This window comes from Gallinula chloropus (genome assembly GCF_964237585.1).
Source record: "Gallinula chloropus genome assembly, chromosome: 2".
Taxonomy (NCBI): Eukaryota; Metazoa; Chordata; class Aves; order Gruiformes; family Rallidae; genus Gallinula; species Gallinula chloropus.
This window is the reverse complement of record NC_140086.1, coordinates 23463575-23480859: the sequence shown is the minus strand read 5'-3', so window position 1 is coordinate 23480859 and position 17285 is coordinate 23463575.

Below are 17285 nucleotides of genomic sequence, written 5' to 3'. Positions count from 1 at the left end.
ATACTGGCCAACTGGCATCACAATTTCCTTCTCTTTCAGAAACACAGCTCTTGTAACACGAGTGAGTTTTTTTCTTTAATTTTTGTTCTTTAACTTGTTAAAGTCGCTGTGTGGTCCAGTGCTGCAGGGAACGTGGAGACCTGGTCAGAAATGTCTAACTAAATTATTTTCCCGGTAACAATGCTTCACTTAGTACTCTTTTTGGAGCTACTTTTCCTGATAAAGTGTATTCTGTATCAGGGAAAGTGGAGGGATGCTAACACTTTCTGGGCTGAAGATCAGGGCACTCTTGGATGAAAGAGCTCCAGGTTCAGGTTCAATTACTATTTGATTGCTGGACAAATAGCTAATGTCTTCTCTTGTCCTTTCAGAGAAACAAACCCCAAACCAGACAAATCCTGGGAAGGCCTTGGTGTTGACCTACTAAAAGAATTTGAAAATTCTAAAATGTCAACTGTTTTTGTGGGATGGCATGAAAAGCATTTCACATACCCATCAACCAGGAGGTTTCATATTGAAAGCAACAGCTTTCAGTGGGGCTGAACTTCCCCTCAGCAGACCTTCTCCTTAGAACCGGGGTCACCGAGGTTGGAAGAGACTTTGGGAAGTCATCTTGTCTCTCCTCCCACACAGTTAGTCCAGCCAAGATCAGATGGCTCAGGACCCTGTCCTGTCGAGTTTCGAATGTCTGCTGGGATGGAAATGACACAGCTTCTGTGGGCAGCCAGTTCTAGGGCTGAACTACCCTGGTGGTGAGAATCATCTTCCTCACATCTGAATGAATTTCCCTTGCCAGAGTTTGTGCCCGTTGCCTTTCATCCTATCAGCATGCACCATGCAGAAGACTCTGACTCCCATTACTGAGCTGCAGAGCACAAAAACATCTCCCCTTGGCCTTCTCATCATGGGACTGGATAAACCCATCTCTGTCTCTCTTCAAACATCATGTGCTTCTGTCCCTCAACCACCCTGATGGTCCTGCTCCAGTTTGCCAGTGAATTTCTTAAACCGGGGAACCCCAGAGTGGACACAGTACTCCAGCTGTGGTTTCACAACTATGGAATAGAAGAATGACCTCTCTTGACCTGCTGGTCTTTGTCTCAGTGGTGTATAGCTGCGCTCATTCAGCTTTAGGCCCACCACGCGGGTGCCTTTCTGCAAGCTGCGAGTTATTCCATCCCAGGTGAGGGACCTGGCATTTGCTGATAATCACGAAGCTGCTGGCAGTCCATTTATTTCTTCCACTGTCAGGGTCCCTCTAAATAGCAGCCTCGACCTCCAGCATATCAACCACATCCCTGCAATCTGGTATCATCCACAAGATCCAGTTGTTCACGAATGCGTTAGATGGTGTTGGTCCCAGCAGAACACCACTAGTAGTAACCTGCCACTGGATGGGTTTTGTTCTGCTGACCCCAACATTCTGAGTCAGACAGTGCAGCCAATTTTCCATCCACTTTATTGTCACTTATCCAGTCCATATCTCACCTTCCTACAGAGGCATAGTGAAGATTTGTGGATGTTTGTAAGGTGTTTTGGGAGTTGCAGCCCCTGTGTAAAAAACCCAACAGAGTAAGTTTGGACAGAAATACCTTTGTAACATTTTCTGGGGGCTTGCCTTGCAAATTAACTGAGTTTTTGTTTATAGAGTGATAATTATATTAGATTTCCAAGTGGAAAGTGAAGATTTGGGGCTCAAAACCTTTGAAATGTTGTGGGGTTTGTTTGGGTTCGGGTTTTTTTGTGGATGCTTTGGATTCCCATGGTTAAAAGATGCTGCGAGAATAACTGTGCTTGTCCCTAACGCATCTCACAGCTGCAGCTACAGTGGCAAAGCCCTTAATGTACTGATGCTCCACAAGCGCCCACCTCCCGCAGCGGATCATGTGGCTGTTGGGGTTTCTCTCCATTTGCCTGTGCACTTCCTTGCCTGCTTGTCCTCTCTGCACTACGGGCGGTTCATGAAGGCAGCCCACCCAGCCACAGCAGGCACCACCTCCCCTCTTCCCACGGCATGGGCCACGGCAGAAGAAGCAAGTCTGACTTGCTTGGAACCACACCAATCTTTCCCTCTGTTCCTTCCCTTCTCACGTTAGGCCAGGAGATCCCCGAGAAACCAAAAAATGAGTTTCATTTACAGTGCTGAGAGACTCTGAACTCCATTTGAACAGATGAGGAATTTACTTCGTAACCATGATTAATTCCTAACACTGAATGGGACAGCGGGGCGGGGGGTGGTGGTGGAAAAGCTGCACTTGAAGAGGGAAGGCTTTTTGTGAAGAAGCTGAGGAAAACTGAGGGAAAAGCTCAGGGGATCTTTACTGTGTCAAAAGCACAGACAGAGCTTTTGGTGAAACTGTTGGTCGTCTTCCAAGGATAAAACCTCCACTTCTGACAAGAGGCTTTTGTGCCAGAGGACTGGCTGTAGGTATTTGGGGCAGGTTTGGATGGTGGAAAGCCCCGTATGTTACAGGAGACACACGTAAAGAAGCTCACTTGCCAAATGGGTCAAACACAGTGAAGTCATCTGCTGCCATCAGGACTGAGTGTCACCGTCAGAAGAGCTGTCCCAGAACTGTAGGCTCATGGCAGGCGTTACAGTTTTGAGATGATCATGCATACTGAAATTCCTGGTTTGTTTCTGCTTAGGCAATGAGAAGAGCTTAGTGACAGCCTTCCAACAACCAAAATTAGGGAACTATTCAAGGTCTTAGGAGGCAGGAAAAGGAAATAGCACAGAAAGTTCACAGAAGAGCTATTTTGAGAAAAAAAAAAAGTCTGTATCTTCCCACACAGCAACTGCAACTGCTGAAGCTACCCAGCAGCCTGCTAAGTTGCTTTGGATATCTGGATAAAGATGGGCATTATCAGGGGAAGGCAAGTTGAGCAGAAATAGCAGGGAGCTGAGTCTGGAGAGACTGAGGCTGTTTTTGTTGAAAAGCTCAACTGGAAAGCATGGAGGCCAGGCAACAGTGAGAGAGCGAAGCCCACTGGACTGATGCTGGGCACAATGCTTAAGGCATGACTGGAGTGCACTCAAAGATGATGGGGATATGGCTAGTCATAGAAACTCATCCAGAATGAAAGCTTTGTAAGATCTGGATTTGCTGTGAGTTCAGCTGGGTGCATCTTAGGGTGGAAGAGTTTCTTGCTTTTGTCATTGAGTTCACAACATACATTGAGGAAAGCCATGGCTTACTGCCTTCGTCCTCTGTGAGGACCATTCGCATGGAGCATGAACAATGGTTGCTATTTAATGCTAATGCAAATATTTGTCTCATATTTCAAAACTATAAATTAAAAATGAACAGCATGCTTTAGAAGAAATCCTGATGTTGATGGCAAATGAATGCCATCGGCAGGAAAGGGTTTGAAGTAACTTTTGGGGTGGAAAATTCCAATTGTCCATGTAGGAAAATGCTTGTCAGAGAATGAGGAACACTAAGGTCAGGTCAAATGGTCTGTGTTTTTCTTTCTGTTTAGCTTGAAAAGTGACAATTCTTGTTAGTAACACTGCTGTCTACAGAAAATGTGTTGCTGACTGCTGCTGACTATGGCTCAGCCTCCTGGAATGTCAGCTGGTATCTCTCCAGAAACAGTTTACTTCCTGATGCATTTCTTGAAGATACAAACCACCCATTGTTATTACCAAGCCTTGCCATCCACAACCTCAGCTCTAGGGTACCATGATGGTTAATATTTGAGTAACATCTGAACAGGGTTTGTGCGCTGTGGAGGAACAGAGTGCTTGTGCCCTGCCTAAAACTACCTGGCCCTGCTCTCAGTTGGGGAACACCGACATCACAAAGAACCTGGGGGCTCCCTGTAAAATGGTGAATCGTGTCATACTGATAGAAAGAAGTTGTTTCAGGGAAAGAACTGGAAGACTATGGAGAAGTGTGAAGTCAGTTAAGGGACCTGAATGCATCTGGAGATCCACCAAGCTGGTGAGAGGGCTGAAGGCATGTCTTATGAGGAGCAGTTAAAGACTTTGTGCTTGTCTAGTTGGGAGAGGAGGCTGAGGGACAACTTCATTGCTCTCTACAGTTTCCTGAGGAGGGGACATGGAGAGGGAGGTGCTGAGCTCTTCTCCTTGCTACCCAGTGGTCAATTATATGGGAATAGTTCAGAGCTGCACCATGGCAGGTTCAGACTGAACATGAGGAAGCATTTCTTTACCAAGAGGGTAAAAACAGCCGAGGAACCAAGTGGTGGATCACAGAATCACAGAATGATAGGGGTTGGAAGGGACATCTGGAGATCATCCAGTCCAAGCTCCCCTGCCAGAGCAGGATCACCTAGAGCAGGTTGTACAGGACAGCATCCAGGCAGGTTTTGAATGTCTCCAAAGACATTTTCCATGCAAAGAAAATGCATTCAGAGTTAAAGCTAAAGATTTTAATCACTGTTTAGTTTACCTGGATACACAGCTTGGCACTCAGCATCCAAGTCCCATGCGTTAAGAATTACCCTGCGCCTCTCAGTTTACAGGCAGTCTTTACCTGTATGAGCACTGCTGCTGGCTTCCAGCACATCAGTACCTGGATCTGCAAAGACTGACAGAACAGGCTAGAGGTTTGCACTTTGCACTTATTATAGCTATTCTTCTTAAAATTGCTTAGGAAAGGATTAAGATCCTTTGGCTGTAAAACCACCTCTTCCAAAACGTAAAGCTTATTTTGTCTCACACAGGGCTGGATGGACCTAAACTGAAAGAGCTTTTGGAAAACCTCAACCAAAGGATCACTGCTATCATATAGAGTTGCAAGAGCAGGCAAGCATCTCAGCTTAGAGCTGGTTCATTAAAAAAACCCAAGGAAACAACCACCCAGCTTCAGCAGGATAAAAGGGGTGTGTCTTCAACATAGACAGTATGGCAGGGTGGTGAGGGGACACACTGACTAAAATCTGCCTGAGCTGGTGATTTGTAATGGCCAAGAAATTTGTTTACAAATTGTAACAACACCTTGAGGAGCATTTGGCAACAGAAATTTGTCTTTAGAAAAGGAATCTACACTTTTCATAAGGTTTTAAAGATGCTTGTAGCCTGCCAGCAGACTATAGTGCCAGCATTTAAGGGGTGTAACTCAGCTGACCCATCTCTTCCCCCATTCCCAGAGCAACTGTCAGTCAGGATTCCCACCCTTTTGTGTTTCTAAGGTAAATTATAAGCAGGTATTTACAGTCAGAGACCTGCTAAGGGAAAACCCACTGGGTAAGTTGCTTGTCCTAAGTTAGCTGCCCTGCTAAGGCCTAGCAGTCTCTCTGATGAACTGATGAGCTGGCCATACCCAAAATCACTCTGGACTGTGAATGGTTGGAGAGTTGCCCACAATTCACATAGCTGGAAAGAGGCTGTTTTGTTTATTAGACAGCTTTGTCAATCTCCACCAGATATCTCTATGTGCAGTGAGCCTCGAGGCAATGACAATGGGCGATTCCATAGTTGAAGGCTGGAATAACAGCCTTGCTTTGGTGGAGTCACTCTGATTTACAGTGGGGAAAGTGAGGTTGGAATCTGAGCAAATAATAAGGGGCCAGTAAGTCCTTTTCTCAGCTTTTCTTCTCCCCAAGAAAGACAATGAAGCTAATAAAAATGATACTGGACCAAAAGTAAAGGGAAGCGGCTGTTGCAGGCAGTTGACGCTGCATGAAGTGCTCATAAAGAACAGGGAGTTTCCACCTGGGAAATTCCCTCAAGCTCTATGTTTATCTTCATGAAAGATGAGCAAGCAGCGAAGTAAGGGAATGCAGAGGATCCAACTGCTCTAAAGGAAGATGGACCTTTGAATTCAGATGGAGAAAGATTTTTCTAGGATCCGAATTACTATTATTTGTAAATTTAGCAATCAGTGTAAGAGATGGATCTCTAACCTGTTAATGTGGGCAGTGCAGGCTCAGACAGGAACACCCAATGAGAGGGGTTCACACTTGATCTTGCCCCAGCCCGGCTCAGTAAAATCCATGGCAAAGGACATTCCATAGAGCACAACACAACAGAAAAAACACATCTTACACAGGGCCTCTAAGACTGTCTAGCTTACAACTGCTGTAGCCCTAAGAAGGCTTTTTTCTGGCTGGTTCCATACTAGATAGGTGTCTCTTATGTTAGTTGTGTTGCACCAAGAGCCCCAGCAAAATCAAAGTGACATTTCTAGGCAGCTTTTCATAATGCAGCAGCTCAAACACCAGCATTTTGCTCCACAATCCAACACTGTGCACAGTGGTGGTGAAAGCAATGAGTTTTGCAGCCAAAAGCAAGCCACATGAAGTACTACCTGCCATCAGGACCTTGAGTTCCCTTTACTCTTCCCCCACCTGTCTCTCAGGGGATTCTTGATTGCTTTTTCTTCTCCCCCTGACATTTCCTGAACCTCTTCCTTATGGATACCAGGAGACATGTTGGGCCACCAAACCCTGCCTGCTCCGAGAATGAACTACTTGCCTCCTCCATGGCTGTGAGGGTTTTGGCACTAACCTCTGCTGCGCAGGACCAGGTGCTGGCAAGGGCCATACGAGAGCTGAGTGAGACCTTTAAGACATAATCCTGGGTGAGTGCCTGAACTGGCAACCCAGGGAGCAGAATGGACACAACTTGGAAGTGCTACAGGAAAGAAAGAATCATAGAATCATAGTGGTTGGAAGGGACCTGGAGAGATCATTGGGTCCAACCCCCCTGCCAAAGAAGGCTCCCTAGCTCATATTGCACCCTTTCATGCTGTGAAAGTTAGAGTAACTGTGGGATTGGAGCAGCAAAGTTGCTCCACAGCTAGTCCAAGACACGGCTGAAGAGAACTCCCCTATATTCCTGCACCCGAACATGCGGTGTCTGGCTTGACTTCTGAAACGGGGTGCCGGATTTAAGACCTGGCCATCAAGTGCTGTCATTAAATGATGTGCTAAGAATGGAGAAATGTCACTGAAGACCTTCCAAAGCTCTGACTCCATAGCTCATTCCTTGCTGCCAAACTTGTTTCCACAATGAAAACTGATGCCCTTCTCAACAGGGAAATATGAGAGCCCCTACATCCACCAGAAAGGAGAAAGGGAAGTGCCTGGGTCACAGTCCTTCCTAGTCTGCTTTCACTGAACCTCAGCCAGAGGCACTGACCCTGGGAATAGGTTTCTTAAAAACTTTAGGAAATGGCAGACACCTGACTCAGCTTCTGCATTTCAGTCTTTTTCCATTTCCATTACGTCTGGCTGAAAACAGGCAGGTCTTCCATACTTGGCCATGATTCTGGATCGAAGTCATCTCTGGACACCAACTGCTCTTGCCCACAGCCACTGAAGTCAACGGGACTTCCCACAGTGGTGTAGGAGTCTCAGCTGGAGAGCAATGATGTAAGATTAGAGCTTCTATCTGCAACTCATGCATGCCTAACAGTGCTAAAGAAGCAATAGGAAACAACATGAGATTAATAATGGACATATCAAGGGCTATAATGACTGTCATTAGAATATGCTTATAATATACTGGGTAAAATAAATAGTTACTTTGAGTAAAAAGTCTACAGGCTATCGATGCCAGTATTTATTTTTAAAGTCTTTTTATGCATATTAATGATGACAACAACGCTCAAAGATTGGTAAGTTGTACCAATTCTACTGGTGGGGAAGCAGAGGTTAAATAAGTTCTTGTAAGGCCACACAGCAAGTAAGTGCTTTGGATTTATAACTCCCAAATCTGCTTTCTGCTCAGTCCAGCAGGCCATGCTGACTCACTGTGGAATGCATGTTTCCAGCAAACTCTTAAGGGACAAGTGGAATCAAAGGGGATAAACGAAGGTACAGAGAAAGTAAGCATCGATTCTAAAAATTAAATGTTTTCTGCCATTAAAAAACCTGAGTTGACTTCGGTTGAAGTTGTCACACCTCACCAGAGGGTTAGCCAGAAACAAAAGCACTAGAATAACACAAGGGAGATTGTTGGGACAGTGTTTTTAACAAAAACTGAAAGTCAGACACAACAGCCTTATGTCATGAGATTTCCAGTACAAAGAAAATGTAGGATGTGTCTGAGATTTCAAATGAAGCCTATGGAGATTTATCCCAAAGCAGCTTTAAAGTTCAGAGACACCAGGACTGTTGCCTTCCACGCAGATCCTGGCATCCAGGAGGCTGTAAGAAAGCAGCAGTGATACTGTTACTCCAGCTTCTGGAAGACTATTTCTGCATTATGTAAACCGCTCCTAGGTGTTGGACCTGCTGGTCTGAAACATTTTTGAAAAGAGAAACCTGTTTTAAGCAAATTAAGAATTTAAATATTAATTTACTCCTCTTAAAGATGAAAGTCTGGGAAATCTAAGAAAATTAAATGGAACTGACCCTACAGTTTCAGAGAGCTTTTAAGTCAGACATTAACCGAGATGAGTGTGAAAGGAAGTGCCGGATATGTGACAATCCTACAGCCAGACCATCTGGAATCTGGCTCTGGAGTGGGAATAAAGAATTCATTTCCATTCCATTAGGAGTCTCTGTCCATAAAAAGCTTGTTTCCTTTTACAGGTAAACAGAAAGGAGATGCCCAACCTGACACAGGTCCCTGAATGATCAGACGGGACTTACAGAGACCTCAGTGCACAGAGCAGTTCAAGCTGCATGCTGCCTGCTCTGCCGACCCTCTTCCGACTGCACCTCATTCGTGCCTCTGACACTCAGGTCACGAGATGAATCCCCACCTATCGCTGGCAGAGTCAAACCTAAGCACCCACAGCAATCTCTACTCTGCACCTAGAGAGAAGAGGTTCAAAGGACAAATACCAACACCCAACCCTCTTTCCCCCCCAAAAAAAGCAAATAAGGAACTGAATGGCCCTATTTGAACTTGGCTTTGGTTAAAGTCAAGCAGCTGAGAAAGCTCCTGATCCAATCCCCACATGTAAAAAATAGACGGGGAAATCACATATTCTGATACTTAATTTAGAACTGACATTCTAAACTCACGCCGCGGGGAGCTAAGTCAGAACCAGGCACTACTCCTGGTACGCACTACTGCTTCAGGAACACAGCCACACTACACAGAAAAGTCTTCAATGATGTCACAAATGAAAATTCACCTTAAAAATCCATTGTAGTCAAGAGGAAAAACTGCAACTCTGCTTATGTTTAACGTTACAAAGCTGGGAATGTGTCGCTCATTTCGAGAGCTCCAGGAAAATGCTGCTTAGGGATCTGTAACTGGAAGAATGAAAAGTTTTTTCCCCAAACCGCTCTTATTGCCAGGAGCATGTCTGCGTCTGCCCAGTCTTCCTCAGAAACATCTGCAGTTTCTAAGGAAGTTGTTAATCTCTCCCTCAATCTCTCTCTTCACTCTTTCTGATCCATTACTCTCAGCATTCTTCCTTCATCTGCCAAAATGTCACGCTGTACGTCAGATCCTAGTGTTTGCTTGCCTACAAAAAAAAACAACCAAAAAACGCAGCAAACAACAAAACCAACCCAAAACTGGGGGAAGTTACTTGCATAAAATATTTTTTATGAAAAAAATGCGTTCCCTTGTGCACCAGAGGCTCTTAAACACGGTTTGTGCCCTCCAAACTGCCTGCTCACTGGCCATGCAGAGGTCACACCACTGACTCCACTTCCCCTCCTCTTTCCTCACCACCAGTGCACCAGGTGCACAGCCTTGTCTCAGCTGGGAGGTGACCAAGGAAGCTCAAGAAGCCAAGGTAGGTTCATAAGCCACAGGAGATGTGCAGCTGGTTCTACCATCTCTCAAACACTTGGCAATAACTAGGAACCACACTGATCTTGTCTCTTAACATCTGGTTTGGCCTCAATAGACTAACTTTGTCCTACCTCAAAAGTCTTGCAACAGAAGGGGATTATCTCCAGCAGTGAGTGTCCACTCTACAGGCTGTTTCAGCATCCTCTGTATGCCCAGCATGAGCCTATTACGGAGCTGTAGCCAAAAGAAGGGCAGTAAACCTGGGGCATCCCTGCGCGCTGTCCTTGCAGTCTGTGATCTGTGCTGCTGCTGCAGACTGCAGAAGTTATAACACCCCATTCCACGGAGCAGACTGGTCCCCATCCAGTCCTGCTGTCCAGAGAGTGTCACAAACAGTGTGCAGATTCCCCACGGCCACTGACCTAAGCCAAACTCGGCTTGTTTACAAGTCAGATTTTGGACATTTTCTACTGAAAGCTGAAGCAATCCACACATGGCTTGCTTTGATTTAATGAAGGTAACAAAAGAAGCAGCTACAGCATTAGAGAAAGGAAGTAAAACTGAAAAAACCCTCCACCCAGTCTTATCCAACAAGGTTAGCTTCTGGTATCTTTACTACAGGAAAGCGTCGATTAAAAAGACTGCTACTGCTGCTAGCAGTGAACTGGGGAATCGGAGGCAACTGACAGCCCTCTCTTCAAAAGACGGTATCTCTCCCATAAAGAGCTGTCAGCACAGACTAAGCCAGGCAAATAAAGACACCCTGTAAGGAGCAATGGCTCAGGTAAGATAAGGACAGGGGACAGGGAAGCAGTGAAGATGGCAAACTGGAAAGAAGTTATGGGGAAGAAATGTGTTTTATGACCGGAATCCCCGGTGCATTAAGAAATGGGGTAAATCTCAAGCCCAGGTGAAGCAAGATTGAGGCGTGGAGTGGAGGGCAGGAGATGAAACGATGGGGAGGGGCAGACTCAGGAAGAGGACAGTTGGAGGAAGAGTAAATATCTGGTAGGGCAAACCGGCACAGCTTCCCATTCAAGTCCCTGGGGTCAGATACCTGCTAGCATCAGTGCCAGGGCTAGGAATAAAGCAGCAGGGGCCTGGGCGCAGGCAGGAGGTGAAGGTTGTGGCCTTGTATCCTGACCCCTTGCAGTTAGATTGCTTTCTTGGCTTAAAAATACATAGAAAGTATTCCTAATTGCTCTGTTGGAAAGTAGCTTCTGGCCTGGAGGAAGACAAGAGTTTTCAAAACTATAGTCCTTTGAATTTCAGAACATGCACAAAAGCCAAGAGTTTCTACAAAGCTATCATCCTTCTGGCAGTGATTCCAAATGCCCAATATTAAATTCCCAAGGGTCCTGGAAAGCCTGAAAACGCTGGGAACTGCCACCTCTCCAGCTCTAATGCCGCACTGGCATTTACTCCTCAAAGTGTTCACTCCATCTGCAGAGGATTTCTAGAAGACCAGGTTAAGCCAAGACCAACAGCTCCCATGACCATTGTTGCATTTCACATGAAAAATGGACAAAATGACTGAGTCCTTAACTAAACAACCCGTATCGTAGTAGCGAAGGAGTTGCTCCCTTTGCAAAGCAGACAGCATAACTCTAAAAACCAAATTGACTAACATTTTAAAACTGAAAATTTCGCTTCTTACCAAAATAACAGCACTCAGCAGGTAAAACATACCTCTGCAAGGTAGGGAATGTGATCTATGCTTCCCAAACCATACCCTAAACCAAGAAAATATGTAAGTCACTGCAACGAATAAAACCAGAACTGACGGTGTATTAACTACCAATCTGATGACAAATGACAAAACCCAGAATTCCTTAAACCAGACTTATTTCAAACTGATTTTACTGGAGGCCTTGCTTGCTATTCCTAAACATCCTTTTGGCATAGGAGAGCACAGAGTAAGGACACACACGCTCATCATCTGTGCACACTTGCAGGCTGTAATTTCAGTAAACATTAGATGGAAAAAAAAAAAAAAGGAAAGTTTTGACTTTTATAATAATTGGAATCTTTGAAAACAGCCTTCAGTTCAAGCTCCATGTTAACCACTGGTGTGGTGGACTGACACAGGATTCAGACCGATACCATAAATGGGAAAACCACCAGTTGTGTGAGGGAAACGTCTGGCAGGATTGAGCGGTCCACATACAAGCTGCCATGACTTTGAGCGGGGTACTTCGTTATTCTTTATGTCCATTACAGGAACTGTGCTTGCCAGCTTAAATCCATGGGTGTTTACATACTTGATTTTTTGTCTGAAAATATCTGTACCAAAACAAACCCTGCCAGATGTTCAGTCTGCAGTGAGACAACAACAATATAAGGATGAGCATATGGCATTTCAATTCTTACATCTCAGTAGAAACCCACTATCTTTATTAACTAGTTTTGTTTCAAAATGCCCCTTTCATTAAGCCAGTGTGACCATTAAACAGTACAACCTTTGCATCACTGCAAGGCTATGTCAGCCTTTTTACCACAAAACTTACCTGATGGAGATCATGCTATTTGAAAAATTCCTCCTACTGAGGAAGTTGGCTCAGCAACGAATTCATATTCTAGAGTTCAGAACAAATTTACTATGATTTTCTTCTTGTTTTGCATTTAAGAGAATGCTGTTATTTTTAATTTGGCAAAGGAAAATGAGATATTATTGCATGTACTTGATCCTTCTTCATCTTGGCTTCCTGCCTTCTGATATTTAGATAAACATAATTTAATACACCAGAAATATTTAATGTTTTACAAAGAGCTTCTGTTTGCATTTGGTAAAACTTCTTTTGCTAACCTATGTGCAGAAGGATTCTTGTATAACAGGAACCAGTTCGGCTTCCACATGAGCAGCTGTTAATGTAGGCACACATTCAAGCATGCAGTTGTCTGAAATAGCAGCGCTCCAGACGCTGAAAGCCAAGAAGGGCCAGCTCAGGTTGCAGGGCTGCATGGCCACCTCTGTGAGATGGTGCAATCACAAGCCAGAGAAACCCTTCTCCTCCTAGGAGGTTATTACTGCTTACTCCTCGCTTCTTGCAACCATTCAGATTGGCCTTTAAGCAGTGATTCATGAAGGTGTCACACTGCTCTGCCTCCCTCCCTGCTGCCATGGCTCACTGTGCTCATTCACCCCCCATTTTTCTGCAAACACACAAATTCTGTTCCAAACATCTCCTCATTTTTCCTTGTCCAGAAGGTAGTTTGAAATCACAAGCAGAGAGAGCACGTCACTTGATGCCTTGGTTGTGACTCGTTCACACTTGGACTTTGGAAAAAAATTCCCATTTGTTGCTGTTTAGTTACAGCAATTTCCAGTAGATCCCCAAGTCCTTTGGCAGTAATGAAGAACAACAGCTCTGTCTCATCCCAGTCATTAGGAAATATTGGTTGCTAAATGCTAAGCTACAACAATGATTTACAAACTATAAATGCCTACAGCAGAGAGACATTTTTCAGGGTTCTGCACACAGAGTGCCTCAGCTGCAAGGTCAGAGCACTGGTTCTGCTTTGCATACGAGCACAGACTTCACCAGAGCGCTGTTGGTCAGAGACTTCTAGTCTTCTTCTCAGATTTCTCTGGCAGCCTGACCCTGGGAACACTTTGCTTGCCAACAGTAAACAGCAAAGAACTAGCTGCATCTGTTTCCTAATACTGTGTGTGCTACAAGTGTTCCTCCTTTGAAGCATTTGTAAGAGTACAGAAGATGCCTGGCAACACAAAATTCAGCTTAAATACTTGAACGTGTTTAACGTAACAGGTGCATCACACCACCCTGCAAGTGCAGTTACAGAATTACCTCTACTGTCACAGAAAACTAGTTTTGTAATATTAACAGAGATTCAAGAGTCATGATTCAACAGTATTTCAGCAAGAACCAAGCTTGCAGAGAACTGCAGATTATGAAACTGTGCAATGACATTTGAATTCTTCTAGAAGGCCTCAGCACCAGGCGTGAGAGGTGTAGTTAATCACTGGCAACAGCAATTTCTGTAACTTACTGGATCTCTCAGGAAATTGTACAAAGTGCATCCCAAGTAACCAATCTGCAAGGATTAATGCTGAAATATAGGAACTGAAGGAAAAGCCTTCTGACAGAATTCTCACATCATTTAAGACTTATTTTAATAACCAATTACAAAATGAATCCAGTGACAATTTAACAAAGAGCTGGCTTCAGAAACAGGCACAACTTCAGGAACCACCGGCTTCAGAAACAAATTAATGTGTTTGTCAGCTGAGGAAGAGATTGGTTCTGTTAAAAAGTCAATGTCAGTGATGTTTAAATAAACACCAGACTTCTGAATATCATGAATGGCACTACAGATAATATTACCATTTGGTTGTTGGTTTTATTTTGAGCTTGCAGGCAGGTTTTCACTTACAACTTCTCCTTTCTGTGCTACTCTAAAATGACGCTGTGGAATTTCTGAATAAATTACTTCATTTGCATTTCCCTAATGTGTTATGACCAAACATACTCTGATTACAGAAAGAGCTATCTAGCTAACTAGCCCATCTACAGGGCACTGATGAGCTGATTATTCTTACTTACTGATGTGGTTTCACCCAGTCAGCAGCTAAAACAACCGCACAGCTGTTTGCTCAGTCGTCCCCACAGTGGGATGGGGGAAGAGAACTGAAAAAAGTAAAACTCATGGGTTGAGATAAAGACAGTTTAATAGGACAGAAAAGGAGAATAATGATAATGATAGTAATAATGCAAAATAAAATACAAAACAAGTAATCCACAGTAAAACTGCCCACCATCCACTGGACAATGCTTAGCTCATTCCTGAGCCAAACTGCCTTTCAGCAAAGCCTACATTATATATGGCACATGACATGTCATATGGTATGGAATACCCCTGCAGCCAGTTTGGGTCAGCTGTCCTGGCTGTGTCCCCTCCAAGCTCCTTGGGCACCTCCAGCCTCCTCACTGGCAGGGCAGCGTGAGAAGCTGATAAGCCACTGTCTGCTTGGCAGTAACTAAAACCATCAGTGTGTTACCAACATGGTTCTCATCCTAACTCCAAAGCACAGCACTAGACCAGCTACTAGGAAGAACATTAAATTTATCCCAGCTGAAACCAGGACACTTGCTTAAGCTATGAAAGACAGCCAGAGAGATTGGTTGCCTCATGCTAAAATCAAACTCTAGAACAGCTGCAGACCCGGAACCTGCCTAGATTTTCTGTTTCAATTCTTTAAAGTGAAACCACGTTCCTTCTCTCATAAGAGCTTGTCACAGTGATATACCCCACAGTGCCAGATCGGATGCAGTAATGACATACCTGTTGCAGTGCAGCAATACCTACCCCGACAGTCACACAACGGGTCATAGAATCATCATAGAATGGCATGGGTTGGAAGGGACCCCAAGGATCATAAAGCTCCAACCCCCCTGCCACAGGCAGGGACACCAACCTCCAGGCCATCCAACCTGGCCTTGAACACCTCCAGGGGTGGGGCATCCACCACCTCTCTGGGCAGCCTGTTCCAGCACCTCACCACTCTCTCCGTAAAAAACTTCCCCCTAATACCTAATCTAAACCTTCCTTCCTTTAGTTTTCATCCATTCCCCCTTGTCCTGCCATTATCTACCCTTTTAAAAAGTTAATTCCCCTCCTGTTTGTATGCTCCCTTCAGGTACTGGAAGGCTGCAATGAGGTCCCCCCGCAGCCTTCTCTTCTTCAGGCTGAACAAGCCCAGCTCCCCCAGCCCCTCATCCCCTTCTGCCAAGCAAACCACCGATATGAGAGAAAACAGAAGCCTTTGAAGATATAAAGATATGGTACATGAGTAAGTTACTGCAAGACAGGTGTGATCGTGCCATGGAATAAATGTGAGCACAGGGACAGCCCACTGCAGAGTAGCCTATGTGCACCGTTTTCCACTCTAGTTTACGCCAAATTGTTTTATGACACTGAAAAAGAAATCACTTTATCCATCATCATTCATGATTATTTTCTCTCTCACTTCCGTATTCTGTTTTATCTCATTAGTCTGAGAGCAGCTTGAGACAACAACCCATCTTGGATCTAAAGAGCTCCTGGAGCCCCTGGATCCAAGTATCTAGACAATAATAAATAAATCTTACTGACCTACAGACAATCTAAACCGATCTGTGTTGTTATGCTGAAACACTGGAACTACCTATAACAGAAGCTTCAAGAGAAGCAGGCTAAAGTCCTCTTTCTGTTCCTGTAAGGAAGACACATGGTATTCCTTGAAACCTAATGTAAACGCAATCTTGAGAATCAACCTTTGAAAAGGAAGTTGTTAATGTTTACAGATATATTGCAAGGCACAGCTGCCCTTTTTCAGTAACAGAGCTACATACAGAACAAACCCCTCTTTTAGTCAGACCTTTAACAGGTCCTTTCTTCAGAGTAGCAGCTATTACACTGTGAAGTTCAAACAGTGCTTTGGGTTTCTTTGGGTTTACAAAGTGAAGAAGTTAATTTGGAACACACACATTTTTTTCAAACCTTTTAAATTGCAGTTCCTAAACTGCTTATGCATAGCCCTGTACAGCAAAGGAGGAAGGGCAACCTAAGGCTCAAATTTGGTTTTCTTGTTATGTTTTGTACTCCCCTCTCCATAGGTAGTCTTAAATCTCAAGGGGCCTCTAGATCCTGAGCTCAGTACTTGAAATCTTAGATAAGAGAGAGAGAGATAGCAACTGTGATTCAGTGACAATACTGAAGATAAAATAGGGAAATCTAAAGCAACCATTTTCTAAAACCTCATTTCTACCAACAACGTGGTTTCCTTTTCTCAGGGAAAAAACCTCCCCCACTTCTGAAGCCTCATTATCAGTGCACAACAAACAAATAAACTCAGTGAAATGGGGCAGCATCATTACCGCTGCACTAACATAATAATAAACCAAAACATATTTACTACATATATTTATTTGCATTCGCCCATACTGAGAATACAATTACAAATTATGCAAATAATACATACTGAAAGACAACATATTCAAGATACAGAGTATTATTAAAAGAAATGTACTTATTTAGGAGTAAATGTAATTTAGGTAGGCTGTGAGTTTATATTTCTCTGTTCATTAACATATCGAATACAATATTCAGAAGAGAAGTATGCTCTGGTTTTTTGTCTGGTTTTGTTGATCTGGTTTTTTAAAGAGCCTTTCCTTTTGGTGGTATTGCAGCTGCCAGAAAAATATTGTTTCATTAACCTCTAACTTAAAAAATGAAATCAAGAACTATTCAGACACAATTTAGCATGGGGCCCAGGTCAGTGAAGCCCATGTCAGACATCAAAACAAGGACAACTCTCCTCACTCAAACCACAAACAAGAAAGAAAAATACACATGGTAGCAGAACAGAGGGAGGGGTAGTTATTTCCATCAATACTTACTGTAATTTATAATTTTACAGATTTTAGATGTTATTTAGCAACAAGTTAGGAGTGGCTAAGTAAAAAAAAAAATAGATTTGCAGAATTAATTTTGTTTGAGATTTTCAAGGAAACGGCAACTAAGGGAAGCAGAGAATCTGCTTGCTTTGAAAACCTCCACCTCACTATGTAGTATCTTTCTAGCCTTCACAAAAGGCTATTTTAACTGATTCATA